Here is a 23,234-nt window from a genome sequence, read left to right as displayed (position 1 = left end):
CCTGTCATTGGGCGCAGTGCTCTCTAAGCCTCTTGTCTTCCCTCTGTGATGGGAATGATCATAATACCGACTGTATCGGGTTGGATTGTGAGGATTCGAGTAGAAAATGTATGTAAAGTGCTTAGCACATTGCCTGGCACATAGTATATTGCTGGAGCATGTGCTGCACCCAAACAGACAGCAAACAGAATTTCAAACACATACAGAATTGAGTGTAAGACAGCAATGAAAAAAAATCCTGTCATTGTACTTATGAGAAAACTGTCTTAAGGATGTTAACACCTACAGTAATGAGTCAGAATTAAAACTTAATTTTAGGCCCTAAACCCTCAATAACTATGCTTATGTTGCTTTTCAAACATTGGTTAAGAGTATAGAAGTTCAGACAAAGATGATGAGTCTGAACCAAGAAAGTCAGGATCAAGAGTATAGAATTATTTTTATGTGAAATGTTATGAAATAACTAAAAAATGAAAATTATGTATTTACTTGTCATCAAATATGTCATTTTGTGCAAATTTTGCTTTCTGAAAGCAGTTATTTGTATAAAGTATGTGGTGATTTACTTCTTGGCAATACAGAATTTATTTTAGACTTAAATCTGTTACAGGATCCTTGTTGTGTCACTTATCTGACTAGAAACCTGTGGCTGATGAAACCTTTGCCCGAGTTTCACTTGGGCCCACTTGGCTCATTCTGCCCATTCAGCCCATTCAGTTGCACACAGTTCATGCTACGAGTTTGTATCTCATGGCTCTAAGGGAGACTGGAGTCAGGCACGAAGCAGCGAGGGGTGTGTTTGAGTGAGTGTGGGGTTTGGCCACTTCATAGTCAGACACTCCAGCTGCTGCCATGGGGCAGGCAACAACAGGTGCCAGCATGTGCACCAGCTCTGTGAGGCTGCAGCTCGACCAGGTGCACCGCAAGCAACTTTCCTGCCTGGCACCGGGGAATGTGGTAGCACCTGGAAGCTTGAATAAGTGAGAAACCACAGGGCCTTAAAGGGGGAGTCACAGCCCAGACTCAAAGAGCTCCCAGGTCTGGGCTTCCCACAGGGCCATAGCTCTTCTCTTCAGTTACAATGCGGTGAGCAAGGGGTGTGTTTTAGCCATGTTTTGTTATGGCTGTTTTAGCCTGACCATTCAGTTCTTGTCTATCACCAGGAAGAATGAGGTACACGGACAAGTGGAGGGTAAGCAAGATGAAGAGGAGCTTTATTGAGCAATAGAACAACTCAGAAGAGACCCACAGTGGGCAGCTCCCCTCTGTAGTCAGAGTGTCTGGGTGAGTCTTCAGCTCTTAGCAGAGAGGGTAGCTCCCCTCTGCAAGCAGGTCATCCCAACAAGTGTTCAGTTCTTAATAGAAAGGGTAGCTTCTCTCTGCAGCTGGTCACCCCTTCATCTCCAGCTTTCTGCTGAGAGGAAGCCCTAGAGTGGGTGGCTCCTCTCTGCATGCAGGTTATCCTCTCTCCAGGCAGGTTGTTCTGTCATCTGAAGCTCTTGGCATAGGGCAGCTCCTCTCTGCAGCTGGTTGTCCCATGGTTTCTCTGTCTTCTGCTCTGCTCTGGCTGAGCCTGGAGATTTTATGGGCCTCAGAGAGAGAAAATACATGACAATTGGTTCATGTGCCACCTGGAAAAGGAACCACAAGTTCCCACTCCAGTCCACAGGACTGGCAGCCCAGGCCCAGCCTTCAGGCTCTTCCTGGCCTGAAGGTAGGGCCTCACTGGGGACCCACCCCATTCTGCCCAGGAGCCCATGTGCCTCCTGCCACTTACTCTATGGCACCTAGGTTTCTTGTGCCAATGGGCACCTGCAGGCCAGCTCCCAGATGCCCTCAGCCCTGACCTTGGCTTCCCCCACCACCGCTTGTCAGTACCCAAAGTCCGGAAGGCCTCAACATAGCACAAGTGTCCAGGCTGTGAAGGCGCCTAGGCTCAGCCCCAACCCTGCTCTGAGATCAGAGCTAGTACTGGGAGCAGGGAGAGGCCAGGCAGTGGGATCAGGTACCTCCAAGACTGCATGGGAAATGTGGGGAATGGTCTTCCTGGGCCCCTAAGAGTGCAGAGAAGCTTGGGTCCACAGCCTCCCCTTGGGTAGCTGCAGCTGTGAAGGGAAGTGGGATGGAGCTCCTGCCTGCTTCCCCACTCCAAGAGCACGTGAAAGACTGAGTCCACAGCCTCCACTTGGTAGGTGCAGCTGTAAAGGGAAGCTGGTGGAGCTCCTGCCTGCTCCCCCATTCCAAGAGCACAGGAAAGCCTGGGTCCACAGCCCTGACTTGGGTAACTGCAACTGGGGCCGGGGAGGGTAGTGTTGCTGCCTGCTCCCGCCTCTCACTGGCTCTGTGGAGTACAGCCCAGCCACGTCTCCTCACAGCCTAGGCTGGAGGCTCCAGGTCCTCACTGGGTCAGCACCCGGCACAGACACCGTGTCTCTGCAAGCTCCACCATTGGCTCCAGTGCTCAAGGGCAGCCAAGAGCTCCCCGCCACCCAGCTTGTAGCCTTGCCCAGGAAGGGGAGGGTGGCTCTGGAAGCAGATTGCGGCTCCCAGGCCTGGCCCTCCGGAATGTCAACACTGGCAGTCACCCCAATGTGAGGATCCTGTGGGGCGGATCCCGGGAACATGCCCCCTGACGGCCCTGTTTGAAGCCGTCTTTTTCCTGAAGCTCAGGAACTCGCGTCCTGGTGGGGTGGGTGCAACTGCCCTGCTGGCCGGTCCCTGAAGTGGGTTCTGCTCTCACTTCCCTTCCCAGTCGGAAATGTAGCCCCAGCTTCGCCTCCTCTCTGTACCCTCCCTGCAGCAGCAGACAGCAAGAGGGGCAACATAGGGCCAGGGCAGAGGCTGCAGGCCCAGGGGTGGTTCCGCAGGTCCTGCTTGGCTGCGCAAGACTGGATGTGGCGCAGTCGGCTGCCTTGGTGACGGGGGGCACAGGGGTTCCACCCACAATCACCACTGCCACCGCTGTCCTCACCTCTTCGCTGCCGACTGCCTGCTGCTACTGCTGCCTTCCAAACCAAGATACAATGTTTTACAGAAACAAGCAAAAACCAAGCAAACACTCCATTGTTTGCCCAAACAATTAAATAAACTTAAATGAGAAAAAAAAAAAAAAAACCTTGTGATTCAAAGCAGAAATTTACCAGCGACTTCTCTGACAACTCATTTTTGTCATAACAAATGAGAGCAAAATTTTGGATTCTTTTTTTAAAAAGATGAATTTTATTTTTTAAATGTTTTATACTTTTATTCATTTTTTATTTTTTCCTGGTGTTGGTCAATAAAAAATAAACATTAATTTAATCTCCATAAGAGCTGGCATTTGTGAAAATAAGAAAATAGATTACATGGCTTTCTTCCTCCAGACACACTTTCACTTAAAAAAAAAAAAATCAAAATCAAGATGGTCTTCCTCTCTGGATAAATTATGTCTGATTATGTAAATTATGTAGGATCTCAGAAATTTTTCCTCATTTCTTGCAACCTATGTTTTGAAAAGTGTGAAAATAAATTTTCTTGTGGTATCAGTGAGCACTCAAGGGCTTTCCAAAATAAATCTGTGCCTGTTGGGAATGGCTGGTGCTTTGTTTATTGTAAAAACAATAATAATAATTAAGTAATAAAATATGCAGAGACATAGGATAATAAGCTTTTGAAGATGACAGAACAGGATAGTTTAATGTTTCCTGACTAATTGTCTAGAAGAATAATACTTCATGTTGCTGTTGCTTAGTAGAACATACTTTTTTCTGTAGGAGCTCTTTTATATCTTGATTCATTTTTCTTTACCTTCTATAAAACCTCTGTAACCAGCATGCTTCTAGATAATAGCTTCAGTTTGCTCTGCTCTGCTCTGTGGTATAGAAACTAATAGATTTAGTAAAATCTTACATTTCTCAATTTCCTTCTTAAATTCAGTCAGGCTCTAAAGACATACACTTTTGTGTCTAAACTGCTTGGTAATCCCTCAATATGAGAGCTTCCATCCACTTAGTTAGAATTACTATAACGAAAAGTAAATTAAAATCTCTATAGAAATCATGGGACTTGTTGATCCTTCCCCTCATTGATATCTTGGGAGGAATATATATTCTGAAATACTGGTTTTATATATGTTCTGCAGAGCTTCAAATTAGTAAGTTCTTAAATGATTCAGCCCATGTTTCTTTTGAAAAATATATAAATACTGCTACATGTCACTTTAATAGCACTTTGTTCGCATTAAGAAAAATACTTAGGGCTTCTTTACTGCTATATCTTATTGGCTTAGCAAAGAAATCTGAACTTCGCTTTGTTAGATTTTAATAATTAACAGCCTGTATATTGAGATGATACATTGAATATTTATAACATATACAAGGACTGGAATTATGAGGATAAGGTTGTGGCTGGGGGATCAAAAAATTGGAAATTTATATAGTTCAGAAAATCTACTAGAAATGCACATGCTGAATTCCAATGTATTGTTTCCAAGGTATGTGATACCAACTGACATAAAAACACAATTACATCATAAATACTAATCATCTCTCTGGATATCTACTTAGGCACGGTTGAGATTCAGGTAATTAGGATAATGGAAGTTATTTAAATAAGAAAATATAACTTCTAATATTACAGACCTTGGATATTAGGCAGTATAATTCTTCTAACAGCAGGAGAGTCTGAAACAAGGCTGAAGATAATTTGGGGCTTAAAGCCTGGTGTAGACAATATCCTAGCAGGGTACTTACAACATCGGAGTACCATGACTAGCTTCTGGGAAAAGAGAAAGGCCATCCAAAATGGGCTATAAGGGAACCTCAAGTTCTCTGAGGATTCTAGGACATTTACCACTGTAACATGGTGTAATAGACACTGAAGAGAGCAAAGTATCTTGAGAAAGGAAGGGGGTCACTCATCACATTTAAAATTCAGAAAGTTTGAGGAAAGCCAACCCTCAAAAGTACTAGGAACATCTAATTCTGGCAAAAGTACTGGGAGCATCTAATTCTGGCAAAAAGCTATGTCCCCTGGAATGGGCAGGTAACCTGGGCCATGTGATCATCACATACTGTATTTCAAATTGAAGTGAGAACTAGAATGAGAAAGATGGGACCAGAGTTCAGTTCTACTCATTCCATCTCATTAGCAAGCAAATAAGACAGCAGATAATTAGCATAGCTAATAGGAGAGAAGTGAAAATCTCAAACACTTCCCAGAATAAAAGTGCTAAGCAAAGACTCAAAGGATTCCACAATTGATAAAAACAGTGGAACATGAGTAGAAAATATCCTTAAAAAGAAATAGTATAAGGCAGGAAAAATGTTAAATGCAAAATGGGGATGGTGTATAAACCTGAAAGTCTTCCCTTAATCAAACTGGTTAATAAAATTTTTAAAAGTTTTCCAGTGAATCGGAATCAGAAATTAGCATTGGAACAAGTAGTATATCTGCTTTGAGGCATGGTATATTTATATGTATAATAAATACTGAGTAGTATAAGCAGACTCAATTGTTCTAGAAAATCATTTTTTATCAGAAATTTTCAAGAGAAAGACATTGCTCAATATTGCTTTACTGTGGTGTTTATATCCCAGTTTATTTTTAATGATATTTTTATATAGCGTGATGCATATTTTTATATAGACATATACTGGATAAACCTCACTAACCACTTTAAAGAAAATTACAAAATATAAAAAAAGTGCAAGGCTATTACTTATAAAATATTATTTTAAAAAGTTTTTATCTTATTTGAGTGTGTTACATTATATATATGCAGGTAATACAGGGTTAAATCTGATTATGTGTTACAACTATGTACAATTTCTAAGATTATGCTAGAGAAAGTAGTGAATGTGGCAGGCAAAATGCCTGAAACACATAAGCCTGTCCTCTCTGATTATTCATTTTTTTTGGACTCCCCATTGTTCTTGTCCCACATCTGACTTGAAAAATGGCATTCTTCTGTATAAAAGTTGTTTACTAACAATTACAGAGAAAATTACATCTTTGTCAGCAGTTGGTCAAATTCAATTGTGGTTGAATCTCAAATTCAAATTTTAGGAATATTTTGTTTCCTCAATGTGCATTTAAAAAGCCTGACAATAGTTGTGAACAGCATTTTTTAATGTGAGTCTGCAAATTTTTAATACATGTTCATTCTTCTCTTAAATATACCATCTGTTCTCTTTGTTCTTGTCTCAATGTCTGGTGTTTTCCTGAACTGGAATTTGAAGGTGCTGTGATGAGAAGAGGTCCTTATGGTTGATACTTGCCTCAGTTCAGCATCAAAGATGACCTTCAGATTGGATATGAGTTGGAAATGATACCCAGACCAAATAGGCCAGTCATGGCCACCCTGAAATACCATTAAACTCATATTTGTCTGCTACTTGGGGTTTTAATATTTAATCACTTCAAGCTATTACTAGGATACACAGAAATCACAGTCACACTGGTAGTAAGACGGAAAGGATACACTTGCGACATTTTATTGTGATAATGTTTCTGATATGACTCCCAAGAACTCCATAAAACCCCACGAAAAAGAGATGTGTGGTGGGTCCAGGATTTCTTTGTGTCAGGATTCTAAGCTTTTTTTTTTTTTTTTGACTTGTTAAGTCTCTATCATAAATAGAACTCCTATCACGGTTATTTTTAAAGTTCTTTTCCAGTACTTCTAACACCTAAGCCTCCTGTATGTATGATTACATGGACTTTTTTTCTCTTGATTGTATCACATTTTGTTGTTTCTTTATATATCTTGTAACACTTTTTTATGTCTTAGGTATGGTGTAAATTTTCTCATGGCAGAATACGTGCCTCTTGCTGGGCTTCTCAGCACTCACAAGCGTTCAGAAATTTCCCATGCTTTTTGCTTTAATTCTCAGCCATCAACTTTCTAAACGGTGTGAGACCTCTCTTTGCTTTTAAAACTTGATTGTCAGTGTTTTCTGGGACTGGGGGTCAGGGATGGGGAAGTAGGGGAAAGGGACCTCCAGTGGAGGTCCCTGTGGGGTTCTATTTGCTCTCCACTGCCATTCCCGACCTTCTGCATCTGCGGAGATTTCTTTCACTCTATAGCTCTTCTCCAGACATTGAAGGACTGCTATAGTCCAGTGACGAACTAGTATTCCTCAGGGGGAATTTTTTGACATCTTCTGCACTCTGGTCAGCATTTAGTCAACTTCCATTTACTCAGTTAAATACTACTACAGCACCATGCATCTGTCTATAGTACTTACTATTTGAATTTTATGTTTACTTCTGTGATTATTTGTTAATGTTAATCTCCTTGACTAGGTTATAATTTCTATGAATTTAGGGATTTTGTTTTTGTCTATTTTTTTGGCAATTTTTCTTGTCATTGTCATTGAATCCAAGGCAAAAAATATTATATATAGCACAATCAGTATATATTAGAAGAATGAGTAGATATATGGTATAATTACATATAATAAATATATTAAACTACATATAATAGCTAAAATATAGGATTATTGGAACTATAAATTAACATTCAAAACAAAGAAATGAGAAAGAGACTAGAACAAAAATAAGTAAGCTGTAAATTACTACATATTTTCCAAAGCAGATGTGATTTTTATTTTGAAGTTTCTTAATTGCAAATCAAAAACAGAAGCATTACAGAAAATATGTATGATCTTAGAGAAACTTATTTCCTAGCAATTAACTCCAAAAGAAATCTTTATACCTGGACTTCTCACATAATAAAATTGTCTAGAAATTCTTTTCTTCCTCCATTTTCTGAGAAACTTAGCATATAACTTTGTATAATAACAATAATTACAACAACAACAAACATTATAGGAAATACTTATGTGGCACCTACTCTGAGGTCATGCAATTGTTCTACATCATTGTCTTATTTAATCATCTCAACTAGCTATAGGAAGGAGGGACAATTATTATCCACATTGTAATCAAGATGAATCTTTATGTAAAACACACAGAGGCTAAGATTCTGCAGCTAACAAGTGTTGAAGATTGTATTCATTGCTTTATCTAATATGATCAAAATGATAACCAGTACTAGTGAGGAAAAGAGATGATATATTATATATAACATAATTTTATATATGTATTTATTGCTTTATCTAATATGGTCCAAATGATCACCAGGACTAGTGAGGAAATCAGACTATATATATACATACACACACACACACACACACACATAAAGTAGGATTTTATATATATTATATATATTATATATAATTATATATAATATACAGATTATATATATAAAATCTGTGTTCTATGAATAATATATATAAATAGAAAATCTAGAAATGGTTTACACTTCAGTTCTTATTATACAGATTATATATATATAATCTATGTTCTATGAATAATATATATAAATAGAAATTCTAGAAATGGTTTACACTTCAGTTCTTATTTGCTCTTTGCTCAAGATTTTTTAAACTAAATTATATAATAAGCAAATTGAGTGATTAATCTATATTTCCCCTATATTGTTTTAGCTTCCTCTACTATATTGCAGCCATTATAAAAATAGTAATATAGGAAAATGAATGTAATATGAAAAATGAGAGAGATAAGAGTCTTAATAATTCACACTTTGGGGCAATGGATGTATTATTATATTCCTATTCTAAAACCTATCTTGCTTAATAGTTATTGTTACATGCAGTACAATTTAGAAAGAAATATCGATTCATTATGTAAAATGACTTAATTCTCCTTAAATAATTAAAAGTTATTTGCCTAAATAACTAGTTTCGCCTAACTATAAAATCTTTGGACCTAGAGAAAGAATCTTAAAAGTCTGTAGAAGATGTCCAGTTCAATGGTAAAAATTAGTAATAATATCAACTGTACACTCTTTGTTTGCTATGTGCTAAGGACTTCATTTTATTTGATCCTTTAAGCAAGCCTATGGAGTATGTATATTTTAATATTACCATTTTAGAGTGGTGGGAATTTGGGTTCATATCACTAAGAAAACACAAACTCTGTAGGCTGACTTGAAATCCAATCTCATAAGCACTATAAAAGAGGTGGAAATGCCAGCAATAAAAAACAAGAGGGTGGAAAGAGGGAAATGCCTCAGCGACTTTTACTTTATCTTTTTGAATTCACAGTGTCCCCCTCATAGTATGGTAACAAATTTTACCTTCAAATAGTTATTATAAAAGATTTCTTCTGCTCTTCTTCAACTATGTCTTCACTATTCCAATAGCACATATTACACTTCTATTTTGGTCATTACAACGCTGTTACTCTTTTGTTTAACAGAAGCAAGTATGTTTAGGAGTACCATTGGACTTCTAAATGTTAAATATGGTATTTAAATTCAAAATGTAGACACAGACTTCCAACTAAAGGTTGCATTATCATATTAAGAATTAGCTGAAGTAAATGTTATCAGTAAATAAAGGTAAGACAAATTTGAGATGTGAAACTCTGCCCTAAAGAATAGAAGAAAAGGGAGAAAACACCCAAAAATGCAGAAAAAATGAAATCTCAGTAACTGATGCCTATATTACATTTTGTAGTTTACTGAATACTTTCATAACACTATGTCCTTTAATGTAGAGAGTTTGCATTTATACAGACTAAGCAAATTCAATCTGAGGTTGACTTGGTCATGATAAAGATTAAAAACAATCTGTGATTTCAGGCTTTCAAATCTAGATGGCTTGGTTCTTCTGGTATGATCCAATTCAGCAACTATGATTTCAGAGGCACCCCTTCCAAAGCATTGTATAGAGCACTGCAGTAGATAATAACCACAGATACAGTCTCCGGAGCTCACAATGAAAAAGCAATCATTACATGTAAATACATTATTAGGTTCAAAGATCATAATGATGTTACAATAGAGTTGGAAAACATAAAGGAGCAAGAGAGACCTAAAATTCCTGGGTATATCTACGAAGGCATCTTGGAGACTGTAAGTGTGAATGGGCAAGGAAAAAAAATACTAGCTTATTTGGAGGCAAAGACATATTTTAGGCTGAAGTGACAACTTACTCAAAAAGCCAGAGGCAAGAAAGGGGAATGACATTTTGGAGGACAGCCTGAAAGGTAATAAGGACAGCCTGGGGCACAAGGGAAAATCAGCATTAAGACTGGAAATGTAGAGAAGGGACAAAATGTGCAGGGCTTTGAAAGAAAAGCTGAGGATTTCCAGCTTGACATTTTGCTCAGAGCCAGCCCTGGGCTTACTTTTCTACAACTTAGCAGAGACAACACAGATAAGAGAGAATCAGGATGAATTTGTTTGGACTCACTTCACAAATGTCCAACTACTGTGGAATGTTTGATGTGTTTCAGAACATGCCTTTCCATGGCTTTCAAATGCGGTGACAAAGGATTTGGACAAGGATATTTTTAACACAGACAAACTCAAATTTCTCTAGGGAATTTTTTGAAAAGTATTATGATCAGATAAAAAATATAAGATGCTCTTATTCAAATGACAAAGTATGATGGAATTCTGAAAATAATCTTTTCCCTGGTTTAAAAAATATCTATCTATATAAAATTATGTCTGCCAGTTATCTAATAAATGCAATTAGTGCAACTAATCATGATAAATTCAGAGCTTAAATAGGCACTAAAATGAAAACATAATGCATTACCTAATCATATATGTCATACCCTATAATAACCTGAACCAAGCCAACTGTGAACATAATACAAAAACCAGAAAATTTGAAGGGAAAAATGCCTAAATGTTTTTGCCTTACTTCATACTTCTTTGTGATCGAAGAAAACAGTTCCTGAGTGGAAAATAACTAAAAATGGAAAGAAAACTCAAAGTTTCTAAAACATAGTTTGAGTTACTTATTCTGTCTTTGTTTAATGAACATAGTTCTTACTAAATGCTTGGCATAGTTCTAAGAACACATACACCTTGTGTCTTCAAGGCAAGCAGGAAGGTCTTTCCTTCCAGTTGGCTAAGACCATGAAATGACTATCCCATCACCTTTGCCTTGTTGTGTTGGCTAGAAGGAAATCACCAGCTCTTCCCCCACTCAAGAGGAAGAGATTATACAAGGAAATGACTCATTGGGGGTCATCTTAGAATTCTGCTTACCACAGAGTATAAGTGTTGTCCTAAGATGGTTACACATTATTTTTCTGTTTAGAAACTTCCAGAGATGAAAGAACAAATGATATCCTGTCCTACTTTTTACATTCTTAGACTACATTATCACATTTTTTCTTAGTATAAATAAACATTGTCCCTGCAATCTTATTTTTCAACCACTTGTATTTGAAATCATCTTCAGATTGTTCATGTTTCCAGTAATCACATCAGAAGCAAAAGTATTCAAGAGAGGAAGACATCCGAATTACATTATCTGCTTTGTAATCTAAATATCTTAATCACGTATGCTGAGAAATGTTGTTATATATTACTTAAACATATAAGAGGAGAATTCTAAATTCATCTCCTGTTATGTTTTAATAGCCAACATATCACTAGCAAAGATTTAAAATTCCAAACAATATAATTTCTAGTTAACAAACAATTTTAAAGTTTATATTTCTAAATAATACTTAAAAGTAGAGAAACAGAGCACACTAAAAAATCCAGTATAGTATATTCTCACCCAGTCTTGATGGTTCTGATACTATTCTGTCAGGAAGACAGTCATTTTCTTTTCTTATGGCAAAAGGCTTTCTTTGAGAAATTGACAATCCTTCCACTTTGACAAAGCTAGCCAGAAAAAGGATGGCAGGAATCCTTTAATGTGAATGTCAGTAGAACAAAAATTGAGCGTAACACAAAGGCAGTAAACTCAGGGGTGGGGAAGACATTGTAGACTTTGAGCAGCACCAAACTATAACAGCAGCAGAAAGAAGACAGCATTGGAGCAGACACAGAATCTAAGAAAGAACAAATTCCCGTTCCATACCTTTTCCTTTCACATTTGGCCCTTTCCTCATTCAGGTCTGAGATCTCCTTAAAATATTTAACATTTTGGTTTTAGCATTTCTGTGTAAATTTCCACCAAAGCATTCTAGGCTCCTCTTATGCTAACCGACCTACTATTCCAGACAAAACCTTCAGCTCACTGCCAGCATTCCTTGTTCCCTGACTAGACTGTATCATGCACCATTCCATAAATATGCCTTATTCTTCTCATCTGTAAAACGGTTCTTACCTCATAGAGTTAAGGAGCAAGCAAGTAAGGTTGCTGGAATATGCCTGACTTGGCACAAAGTGTTTTGAATTAAATTCATTGTTTAAAACAAAAAGATAACTATTACTTTCACTGTAAATTAGCCAAAACTTCAAAGAATAAGAGGAAGACCTCTTGTGACACGGAGAGAAAAGAGGTCCACAGCAGAGCCTGAAGAGGAAGCTGGAAGAAGCCCAAAGAGCAACTGAACATAAACAGGAAGTATTTGTTGTGGGATGGATGGACCAGCATTTGTACCTGACTTCCTGTTGAGCCAATATATAAATTATAATAAGTTATGCTAATGGATTATTTCAGATATTCCAAAGCGAGTTATAAAAATATATATATATATTGTAGGGACTTAGGAGAAGTAGAGTTACATTTGCCTAGAGAGTAAAGAAAAATTCAGAAGAGAAAATAGGAGCACTTGATATCTTGGAAAAAGCCACCCAGTCCAATCAAAGCCCCATTTTTCAGGTGAGAAACCTGACACTAAGAAAGCTGCAAATTTCTTGAGACCGCATAGCTAAAAACAAAATTTAAAGTGGTTTAATTTTAAGCCATACATATAAAGATGTAAAACCATACCCAAAGCTGGGTTCACTGAAATTACTCAGAACATGTTAACAGGAACTATTACAATCACTATTATTATTAACGGTTATATCATTGATTTGAAGTCTATGTTTTCTAATTTCCAAACTAATGGTCTTTCCATCAGATCTCACAATTCTTGGGCTGTCCATGCTTATGCAGTACACTGCTACTTCTTTTATCTTATTGTTTCTTTTCTTCTTCTGCCAGAGACAATATTCAATCCATCCTTTGCAAAACTTCTAGTGTCTGAATTGTTATCAATTTAGTACAACACAAAAGTAATCAAGGCTAATATTGTTTTCAAGGAATATTATTTTGATTCCCATTCTTCATTTATTATTTATAAGTTTAAAAAGTACATATTTTGGACAAAATGACTTTCTATTTTCTGTGACATAGTTTTAGTTTTCATTACAGTTTTTCCATGACAGAGTTGCTTTGAATGTAACCCAAAGTAAAAGCCAGAGTAGATTAAATTTAAGCATTTTCATTTAAGATTTTTAACATTTGCTATACAAATTAAAAGATATATAGACTTTTTACTTCTATTACACTGAATAATAATCTGTTATGCCATACTTGATAAAATTTACTTTTCAAACTATAGTACCATAAAAATTGAATTTCTGATCCACAGTGGATGATAGAAATCTATAAAAGAAGGATGCAAACAAACTTACAAATTTTGGACAGATTAATTTTTAGGTGACTATACCTGAGATACTTGAATTTAAATTTTCTATTATTTAACCTTGTATAGAAAACTCAACATAACTCTATGAACCATTCTTCTGCAATCTTCAATTTCTCCAAATTTAAAATTATATTCACTCTTCAAAACCAGGTATATTTCCATTCTCCATGAAAAAACAACAGAATTTAAAAAATGTATTTAGTTAGCACATATTTTCTACCAGAAATGCTATTATTTAATCCCAGTGGCAACATATATAATTAAGAAAAAAAGAAAAAAGCTCAAAAATGTTTTGTCTTACACAAGTTAGTAAGTATAGAATTCAAACCTAGGCTTCATGTCACATTTGAAATGAAGAATCTTAAATTATTTCTTTTCAGAATACTTTTCTCTTTAAAGTGTATTGGCATCATAGTCAGCAATTTGCTTATGATAATATTCAAGAAAAGGTCGTGACTGTCCCTTTATCACATCTGTTGCTACCGCACACTGTACAGTATGTTGCATGTGGTAAGTACACAACAAACACCCAGATTTTTATTTGTTTGTTTTGTTTTGGTGTGTGAGTTTTAATTAATCCCTGAGGAAGAAGTTTATTGCAAAACATCTTATAAATCCTGGCTCCTGATGCCAAAGAACAGATGTAAAATAGGCAGTTGGCATCCAGCACAATACTTATGCATTTTATTTTTGACAAAAACAACCTTAATGTTCTTCCTCATCCCGACTAAACATTAGACAGGCTTCTTCCTGACTCTAGGCCTTTGACTTTTTCTTAGAACATTTCAGAAAACTTATAATTTTATATTTTTTCCCTGCCCCTTTGAGATGAAAATATTTTAAAACATTCCTTGATCATTTTGCTGCTGTTGTTACTGTTTTGCTGTTGTTTTCGTTTTGTTGTTGTTTTCCTTCAACAACTCAAGAATATCTTTTTCAAAGACCTGGGAGCCATCCCTTTGAATTAAGGAAGATAAGGCCCTATCTCCCAGTTTCTACGGGATAGTAGGATCCCAAGTTTGGTGCCTTTCTCCGAATTGTAAAACTATCTCCTGACACAAAGATTTGAGGAACTTTACCTTTTCTTTCAGTAAAGCCAATGAGCAAACAAAGATGACCTGTGTTCTGATCACAAAGTTAAAAATCCTACCACCTTTTGTTTCAGTGCAGTCAAGGTTAGACTGAGCTCTGATCTCTCTCCTCTACTGCAAATGCCTTGAATGAATCCACTTTGCCTGTTTATTTGTTTGGTGCAATTTTTGCTTTGACCATTTCTTCCCACTGTCACAGAAATGGAAAATAAGAAATTACATTTCACAGAATCTCCCTCCAGTAGGATCCTAATTAGAGACTAGCAATGAAAGACACTCACATAAAATCTGCAATGCTGAAGGAAAGCATAAAACATTAATATTTTCTGGCTTTAGCAGGCAGATGCAGGGACATTGTCAGACATCTGGTCGTTTCTCTGTGAGTTACCTACATTAACGGGTCAATGTACTGTGACCGCCGTTGGCAGTTTTCTGATTGGACAAACTTTCTGATTCTCTGAGGGCTACAAATTAACTTAAAGGTAGCTTTTTCTAACTAATCCTATAGACCTCATGATAACTTGATAAGCAGTTAATTCTCTGCGTTTAGCCTCTTCTTTCTTGAAAAGACCAGAAGGTTCCTGTATTCCTAATTGAACCCTGACTATACCAGAAAAAAAAAGAGAAATGCTTCAACAGTTTGTTTTTCTTAGTTACAGCCCAGTTAAAGGAACGTATAACTATCCTAGTAAAAATTGAGAGACACTTAGATTTCAGAGAAAAAAAACAAAACAAAACATATATAACATTCTTTATTAGTTTCTCTTTTCTTTTTTTTTTTTTTTGAGATGGAGTCTCACTCTGTCACCCAGGCTGTAATGCGGTGGCATGATCTGGGCTCACTGCAACCTCTGCCTCCCGGGTTCAAGTGATTCTCCTGCCTCAACCCCCTGAGAGGCTGGGACTACATGTGCATGTCACCACACCTGGCTAATTTTTTGTGTGTTTTTAATAGAGACGGGGTTTCACCATGTTGGCCAGGATGGTCTCGAACTCCTGACCTCGTGATCCACCCCCCTCGGCCTCCCAAAGTGCTGAGATTACAGGTGTGAGCCACCACGCCCAGCCTCTTTATTACTTTCTAGACATTTTCACTGGCATAGCTTCCTTTCATGTATCTGGAGGCAGTGACAATGTTTCTCCACTGCACAGAATTATATGAACCAAATTTCATCCCTGATGACTCTGTAACAAGACCAAAACACTATACCTTTGGGGCCTTCTTTGTTAATCCTTTTTAGCAGGACTTAGATTTTCCCACTAAGTCTTGCCAAATATACTTTGTTTCAGCTGTGTTATTTCACTGAAGTCTACATTGCAAAACAATCCCTTTCTGTACAGTATTCATGGATTTTTTGCTCTTTCCAACCCCTAATTCCATCATCTCTAATTTTCTTGCCCAGCTAATATGTTAAAACACATGTTGAAAGGGAAATATAAAAATCCTTTAAGCTGCCAGTTGAAGAGCTCAGTTCAGGAGGTTCATGTTACATGTTCACAATTCAAATTTAAAAGTTCTCATCAGATGATCTTTCAAACTACCTTCATTTCTGCTAAGATTAATGTACAAAAATAGAACCTTTTTTCTTTCACAAATTGAATTATGTTGGTTTTAATAAGTAGAGAGTGACCTTTACAGTTGCTTAAAGGAAATCCTTTTTTTCTTAAATATGAAAATACTATATTTTAAGAGAATATTTCTATATTTCAAGCATTACTTTACAGATAATTACATACTTAAATAAATATTATTTTATTTGTTTTTTATTATTAAGGGCCTGGTCTTAGTAACAATACTAATAGAGGTTATCATGGCTCATCTTAAAACTCCAAAAATGTACACTTTTAAAGTGTACAGTATTTTACTTCTTAGGTACTTCTAATTTAGTAGATTTTTTTTTCATTTAGATAACATTGCAATTTCAATTTAATATTGTGGAGCTTTGTTCTTTTTTAATCCTTCACATTCTTGAAAACAACACAAAATGCTGGAATTATAAAAACTAGACATTTAATCATATCTACGTATTTCAAAGGAAAGAGTCACTTTGCTACTAATGAATGTGATGAAGAGCTCTTCTCTGGATCTAAATAAGCTCTGTGACAGTGAATGAAAATAGCATTAAGAGTAGAAACATGAAGGAAATTCATGTTTTGTGAAACTAAAAAAGTAAAAATACTGGGATCATAGAGGTGACCATTGCTTGAATTGGTCTAGAATTGCTTGAATATCATACACATTTTTCCAAGAAAATAACAAATTAAAAAATATTATCTGTCTTAAATCATAGCATTTTTTATTCCAATTATAGAATCTGTCATGAAAAAAATATACCATCTACCTAAATTTCCTTTTTAATATCAAACTATCTAGGTAGAAGAGTTTATTTAGTTGAATAACCCAACATGAAAAATACCACTTGTGGTATAAAAATTAGTGAATATGTCTTATTTAATGTATGTGCATTAACTAAATATATTATCTGTTTATAATTTCTTTGTTTAAGGGATTATTTACAGCAACAGCAACAACAACAAAAAAAAACTGTTTAATTGCCTAAAATATGTACTAACATTATACCTACATTTCTGAATTGGCACCTATGAATTTAGCTGAATCTCTTTTATTTTTCTGCATGACTGTCATACCCATGAAAATTAGCATTTTAAAATATGATGTTAGGCATCTTCATACTTCTGGGAAATAAATATTGTTGTTTACTTCAGAATTACAAATTACTAACTAATTTATGGAAATGAACAACTGTTTGAAGGAATAAAATAGCTATTTTCTACTCAAAAGGGAGAAAAGATTTTTCTAAGGAAGATCATACTGAGATTAAACAACAAAACAGGATGGGGAAGTTCTTTGCTTCATATATCAATTTCTTTTGTATACATGATAATATTTCAAAGAGAAAACGTCTTTCCTGTCGATAACATGACAGGTTTATCAGTCATTAGATAAAACATAATTTTTAATTAAAATAACACAGCATTCGAATTTACAGAAAAGGCATCTGAATTATATATTCATAATTTTACTTTGTGTGTGTGTGTGTGTGTGTGTGTGTATGTATTCATGTATATACATGAGGTGGTTAAAAGTAGGGACTCTTGGTCAAATGGACTACATTGCAAATCCTGTCTTACTGTTTACTTTCATATATTTGAATGGATGATCTTAGGAAAGTCATTTAGCTTTCTCTACTTTTATTTCCTCACCATGTAAAATGAGAAAAATAAAACATACCTAGAGATATATATCTGTTACATTAACAAGATAGAAGGTGTAGAAGTCTATACCAAAAATTGACATTTATGTGTTAAAGAAATGGAAGTTTAAAAACATTTCAGAGGCCGGGCGCGGTGACTCACGCCTGTAATCCCAGCTCTCAGGGAGGCAGAGGCGGGAGGATAGCTCGAGCCCAGGAGTTCGAGACCTGCCTGGGTAATATAGCGAGACCCCGTTCTCCACAAAAAGGAAAAAAAAAAAAAAAAAAAGCATTTCAGAAATACATTTTCTACAGTTGATCTATATTTACCTTAATCTCTGGGAGGCTATTTTTGCAAGATTTTCAATATTTTATGATATGTTTGATACACTTTGGTATACGATCACTGTTACTTCCCACTATTTTACAAAGTAACTATACAGAGCTGTATAATCACAAATTTTGAGTAAAAAGTAATAGCATTAATTGATTTGGAAAACAGTGAGTTCTGTGCCACGTAATCAATGCATATACATGATGGCAAATGACCTTTCTAAGTTACTGAAGTAATCCATATATTTAGAAGAAGTAGAGCTAAAGTAATGGTTCCCAAACATAGCAGCACATTAAGTTATCTGGTGAGCATTTAAAGATACAGATAACTTGGTCTAACCCTGATCAAATAAACCTAACCATTTTGAGGGTAACTATTGAGAAATACAAATTTTGAATAAAGCTTACCTGGTAGTTTTTATGAAAATAGTCTTTAAGCAGCAATTCAAACCATTGAATTAGATTTTTTTTTCTTTATTTATCTAGTATAATAATACGAAAAAAACCCCAAAACTTTACTTAATCTATAGTAAATAAAGCACATTTTAGGATTTTACTTGGTTATAGACCCCATCTTTAATATTAATACAAAAAATGTTTTTCTCTGTCATAATCTTAACACCTCTTAGCATCCAATAAAGGCTATAACATTTGAGGAAAACAAATTATTTATTTTGAGTTCAAGATGCAGCTGTGCTTTCTTTTATGCATACAAAAATAATTATGGAAAAATTATAATAGGCCAGGCACTATATTCTTTAACGTAATGATAGTCTAGAATCATTGCTCCAAATTCAGGCCTACGCATCGCCAATCTCCTAAACTGTTCTTCTTGGGCACTCAGCCCACTGAAAATCCTGCTGACCTAAAATTCTGTTTTCAGTGGCAAGAAAAATATAGGGAGGAAGGCTCACCACACAAAGACTCAGCAGGACATGAAGTGTGGTCCCTGTCTGAGTTATTGCACAACAAATGGCAAAAAGGAGACAGTAGCCCCTGTCAGCCCTGGCCCAGGGCTGTGTCTACATCAATTTAATTTTACAGTTGAGGCTAATTATGCTAAAAACTCAAAAGCATATCAAACATGCAGAGATGCTAAATGGAGTGAAGAGCATTGGTAATAACATGGGTATAAATTATGAGAGGAAAAAAATGATTATTTAAATGTAGTTAAGTATAATGTAACAGATGCCCTTCTGTAAATACAGTAACTTCTCATTCAGCCATCTGTGCTCCAACTTGCTTAGTCAAAAACACGCATTTACAAAATTTTACTCCATTTGCAGGAAGTTATCCTTGCTGGGTTCGTGTATAGGCTGTTTCTGAATTCCAAGCTGTTTTCATTCAACAAGCATGCAACTTGTGAAACAAGAGAATCAAAGCACAAATTTACTTCGTTTGAAACTCTGTGTCTAAATAAGATCCCACATAGGCTCTGTGCTTCCTTAACCCCATTGTTTTGTTTAACTGAGCTTTAGGATTTTGAGATAATTGTAGATTCACATGTAATTGCAAGAAATAATACAATCTCTGATATACTCTACTAGATATTATCTATATATCTAATGTTGATACATAATTTTATGTTTATTAAGAGATATTAGGTACTCCTTACTCAGTTTCCCTCAGTGATAATATCTTGGAAACCTATCACAATTCAATTTTGACCCATGTAATAAAAATATCTCGATAGACTAAGAATCAACTCTCTTAACAAATCAGCTAATGTAGAGGAGAGACAGTATTTTATTCACCTTTGTATAATCACTGACTATTTAATAATATAGTAACAGTTGCAACTGAACTATTGTTTGGAATTAATGGTCTTTGGAATGATTACCAGGGCTGCATTACAAAGAGGTAAGGACCCAGGTGATGGTCAGATTTCTGTTTCTTCACAAGGTAAGGTCATGTATCTCTTTATAATCAATAACTAAAATATCACTGGAATTAGCTTGATATAACATTTTGTCTCTGAACTAAAATAGGGTCCATTTGGATTCTTTTGGTTAAAACTAGGGTCAACATAAAATATTCTAAATGACCTGCTATGAATTCCAAAATAAGTAATCCATACACTTGTATTTACAATACTTGGAACACAGACTTTTAATAACAATAATTGTTGTATGTTTATAATCAACACATAAAAATGTAACTACTGCATTTCATTTGACTTTTATTAGCTTTCAATTTTCAAATTTCAAGGAGTGAAATATTTTTAACATATGTGAATAAATAAATACATACAAAAATATGTACATAAGAATACTATAAAAGAATGATGACACTTTGATTTAAACTATTTACAGTAGGTATCATAAAATATTAGTTAATTTAGAATGTAACTTACATTATATTTAGCACATAAATTAGATTTCTTGGTTTATTCTGCTTCTCCCATTAACTACTCATATTTTAACTTTTTTTCCCACTTTGCTACTAATGGGAAACAAGAAAAAAGTCATATGATAATAGTCAATTTTTGCTTGTTAACAACTCTGGGAATTAGAGTAAAATGAAGACTTATTTTTTTGGAGATTTATTATACTAGTTCTATAACCCATAGAGGTGAATATTTCAGCTTTGATATTAGTCAGTGCAATTAAATTAAAATGTTTGGCTAATAATAGGGAAAAATAATACTTGGTTCACTGAAAGACCCCTTTAGCCCTTGCATTAGTTTCCTATAGCTACAGTGACAAATTGTTGCAAGCTTGGTGGCTTTAAAAACACAAATAATCTTGTAGTTTTGTAGCTTATGGTTTTGTGAAATGGGTCTTATTAGGGTAAAATGAGATGTCAGCAGGACCTCATTCATTTCTGAAGGATCCAGGGAAGAATCTGTGTACTTGCCCTTGCCAAGTTCTAGAAGTTTCTTATATTTGCTGCTCATGGCTCTCTTTCTCCATCTTCAAAGCCAACAATTACAGGCTGAGTTCTTACACACATTACTCTGACCTCCACTTTTGTAATAAAATTTTTCTCTGCCTCTCTCTTCTGACTTCTTTTCCGCTTTTAAGGACCATTGTGATTACACTGAACTCCACAGGGTAGTGCAGGATAATTTCCCCATCTCAGGATCCTTAATTATATCTCTTAATCAAGGCTCTTCTTCAATTAAGGTAAAATATTCTTAGCTTCTGAAAAGAACAAATGTGGAGGCATCACATTACCTCATTTCCAACTATGCTATAAGGCCATAGTCACCAAAACAGAATGGTACTCATATAAAAACAGGCACAAAAAACAATGAAACAGAATAGAGAATCCAAAAATAAACCCAAATACTTATAGCCAATTGATCCTTGACAAAGCAAACAAAAACATAAAATGGGAAAAGGACATCCTATTTAACAAATAGCACTGGGATAATTGGCAAGCCACATGTAGGAGAATGAAACTGAATCCCATGTCTCACCTTATACAAAATCAACTCAAGATGGATCAAGGACTTAAATCTTAGACCTGAAACTGTAAAAATTCTAGAAAATAACCTGGGAAAAACCCCTCTAGACATTGTCTTACACAAAGATTTCATGACCAATAACCAAAAAGGAAATGCAACAAAAACAAAGATAAATAGGTGGCACTTAATTAAACTAAAGAACTTTTGCATGGAAAAAAGAACAGTCAGCAGAATAAGCAGACAACCCACAGAGTGGGAGAAAATCTTGGCAGTCTATATATCTGACAAAGGACTAACATCCAGAATCTACAAGGGACTCAAATTAGCAAGAAAAAAGCCAAATGGGCTGGGGTACTGGTGGCTTACGCCTGTAAACCCAGCCACTTTGGGAGGCCGAGCGGGAGGATCATTTGAGGTCAGGAGTTCAAGACCAGCCTGGCTAACATGGTGAAACCCTGTCTTTACTAAAAAAAAAGAAAATAGCCAGGTGTGGTGGTGCACGCTTGTAGTCCTGGCTACTTGGGAGGCTGAGGTAGGAGAATCTCTTGAACCTGGGAAGCAGAGGTTGTAGTGAACCGAGATCACACCACTGTGCAGCCGCCGGGTTACAGAGAGAGACTCCATCTCAAAAAAAATTAAAAGTAGCAATAGGAATAATAATACTATGATAGAATAAAATTGTAGATTCATTATTATTACTTTAGTGTCCATTTTAAAGCTGGAAGTTATCCATGGCACCTTTCTTTAACTGTCCCCAACCTTATACCCTCAATTAACAAATCTCATTGATTTTACCTCTTAAATACATCTTCAATCTTCTGCTGCTACTAGCCTGACCTGACAGACTTTGCGCTGCAAGGCCATTAAAGGCAGGATTATTATCTCTTCTTCTTACAGATTTAATGCAGGGAGTTAAAAAACTGATCACTCATCAAGAGAAATACAAATAGTTCCCAGTCTAGGACAGCAAGAATAAAAATGAAAAGAGAAGTGTAACTCCTACCATTCATGATACCATAATATATAAGATTAAGATTGAACAAACTAATATTTTACCATTTTGTGATATATAACAATCTTTAAAATTACATGATCTCTCTGTGTTTACATTAGCAAAGCCCAATATTAATGCAACAGCTTTCATTTTTTTCAAAAGTTTGGTATTAATATTAATGAAATTTTGATGTGAATATTAATTTCATGAAAATGGAAAGTGACACCTATTTTGATCCAGGAAAAAAAAGATGTGAACTGAAATGTTTATAGTAGGCCTATTTTGAGGAAAATTAAAAACAACCTAAATGTTACATATGTGAAAATAAATAAATATTATATATCTCTTAGATGAAATATTAGGTAGTGGGAAAAGTATACATATTCATTTGAAAGGTAAAAATATAATTGAGAAGAAAAGTTAGAAAAAATGATTTTTTGGTGTGTAATAGGTTGTAGGATTTTTTAGTTATGAAGTTTTTAAATTTTAAGTTTTAATATTGCTATGTTGTTCTTAGAGTAAATAATTTGATAGTGATGTATCAAAATAAAATATATTAATAACTAACAATAATAGAAAGTCTTTGTATAAAGTGATAATCATTACTATTACTGATTAAGATGCTAGTTTTTCTAGGAAAACGCCTAACAAATCTCTATACCCATGTTGCCTGATATGCATTGCTCATCAGCATTCTGTGAGACGGTGAAGTGGTTAAGAATGTGACCTCTGGA

At 35.5% G+C, this 23,234-nt stretch overlaps 1 long non-coding RNA gene across 1 annotated transcript in view; it reads right to left on the bottom strand.

Annotated features, from left to right (window-relative positions):
- Nucleotides 1-1,193: 1,193 nt before the first annotated feature.
- The window catches only part of LOC123568758 (uncharacterized), a 308,367-nt gene continuing 286,326 nt past the window's right edge, over nt 1,194-23,234 (bottom strand). Inside the window, exon 3 of the long non-coding RNA XR_006692274.2 lies at nt 1,194-1,590. This is a non-coding gene — a long non-coding RNA (uncharacterized lncRNA). The remainder of the gene's footprint in view (nt 1,591-23,234) is intronic.

Source organism: Macaca fascicularis, chromosome 14 (genome assembly GCF_037993035.2).
Source record: "Macaca fascicularis isolate 582-1 chromosome 14, T2T-MFA8v1.1".
Lineage (NCBI taxonomy): Eukaryota > Metazoa > Chordata > Mammalia > Primates > Cercopithecidae > Macaca > Macaca fascicularis.
The sequence above is the reverse complement of the archived record's forward strand: the minus strand, read 5'-3'. Positions and strand labels throughout refer to the sequence as shown.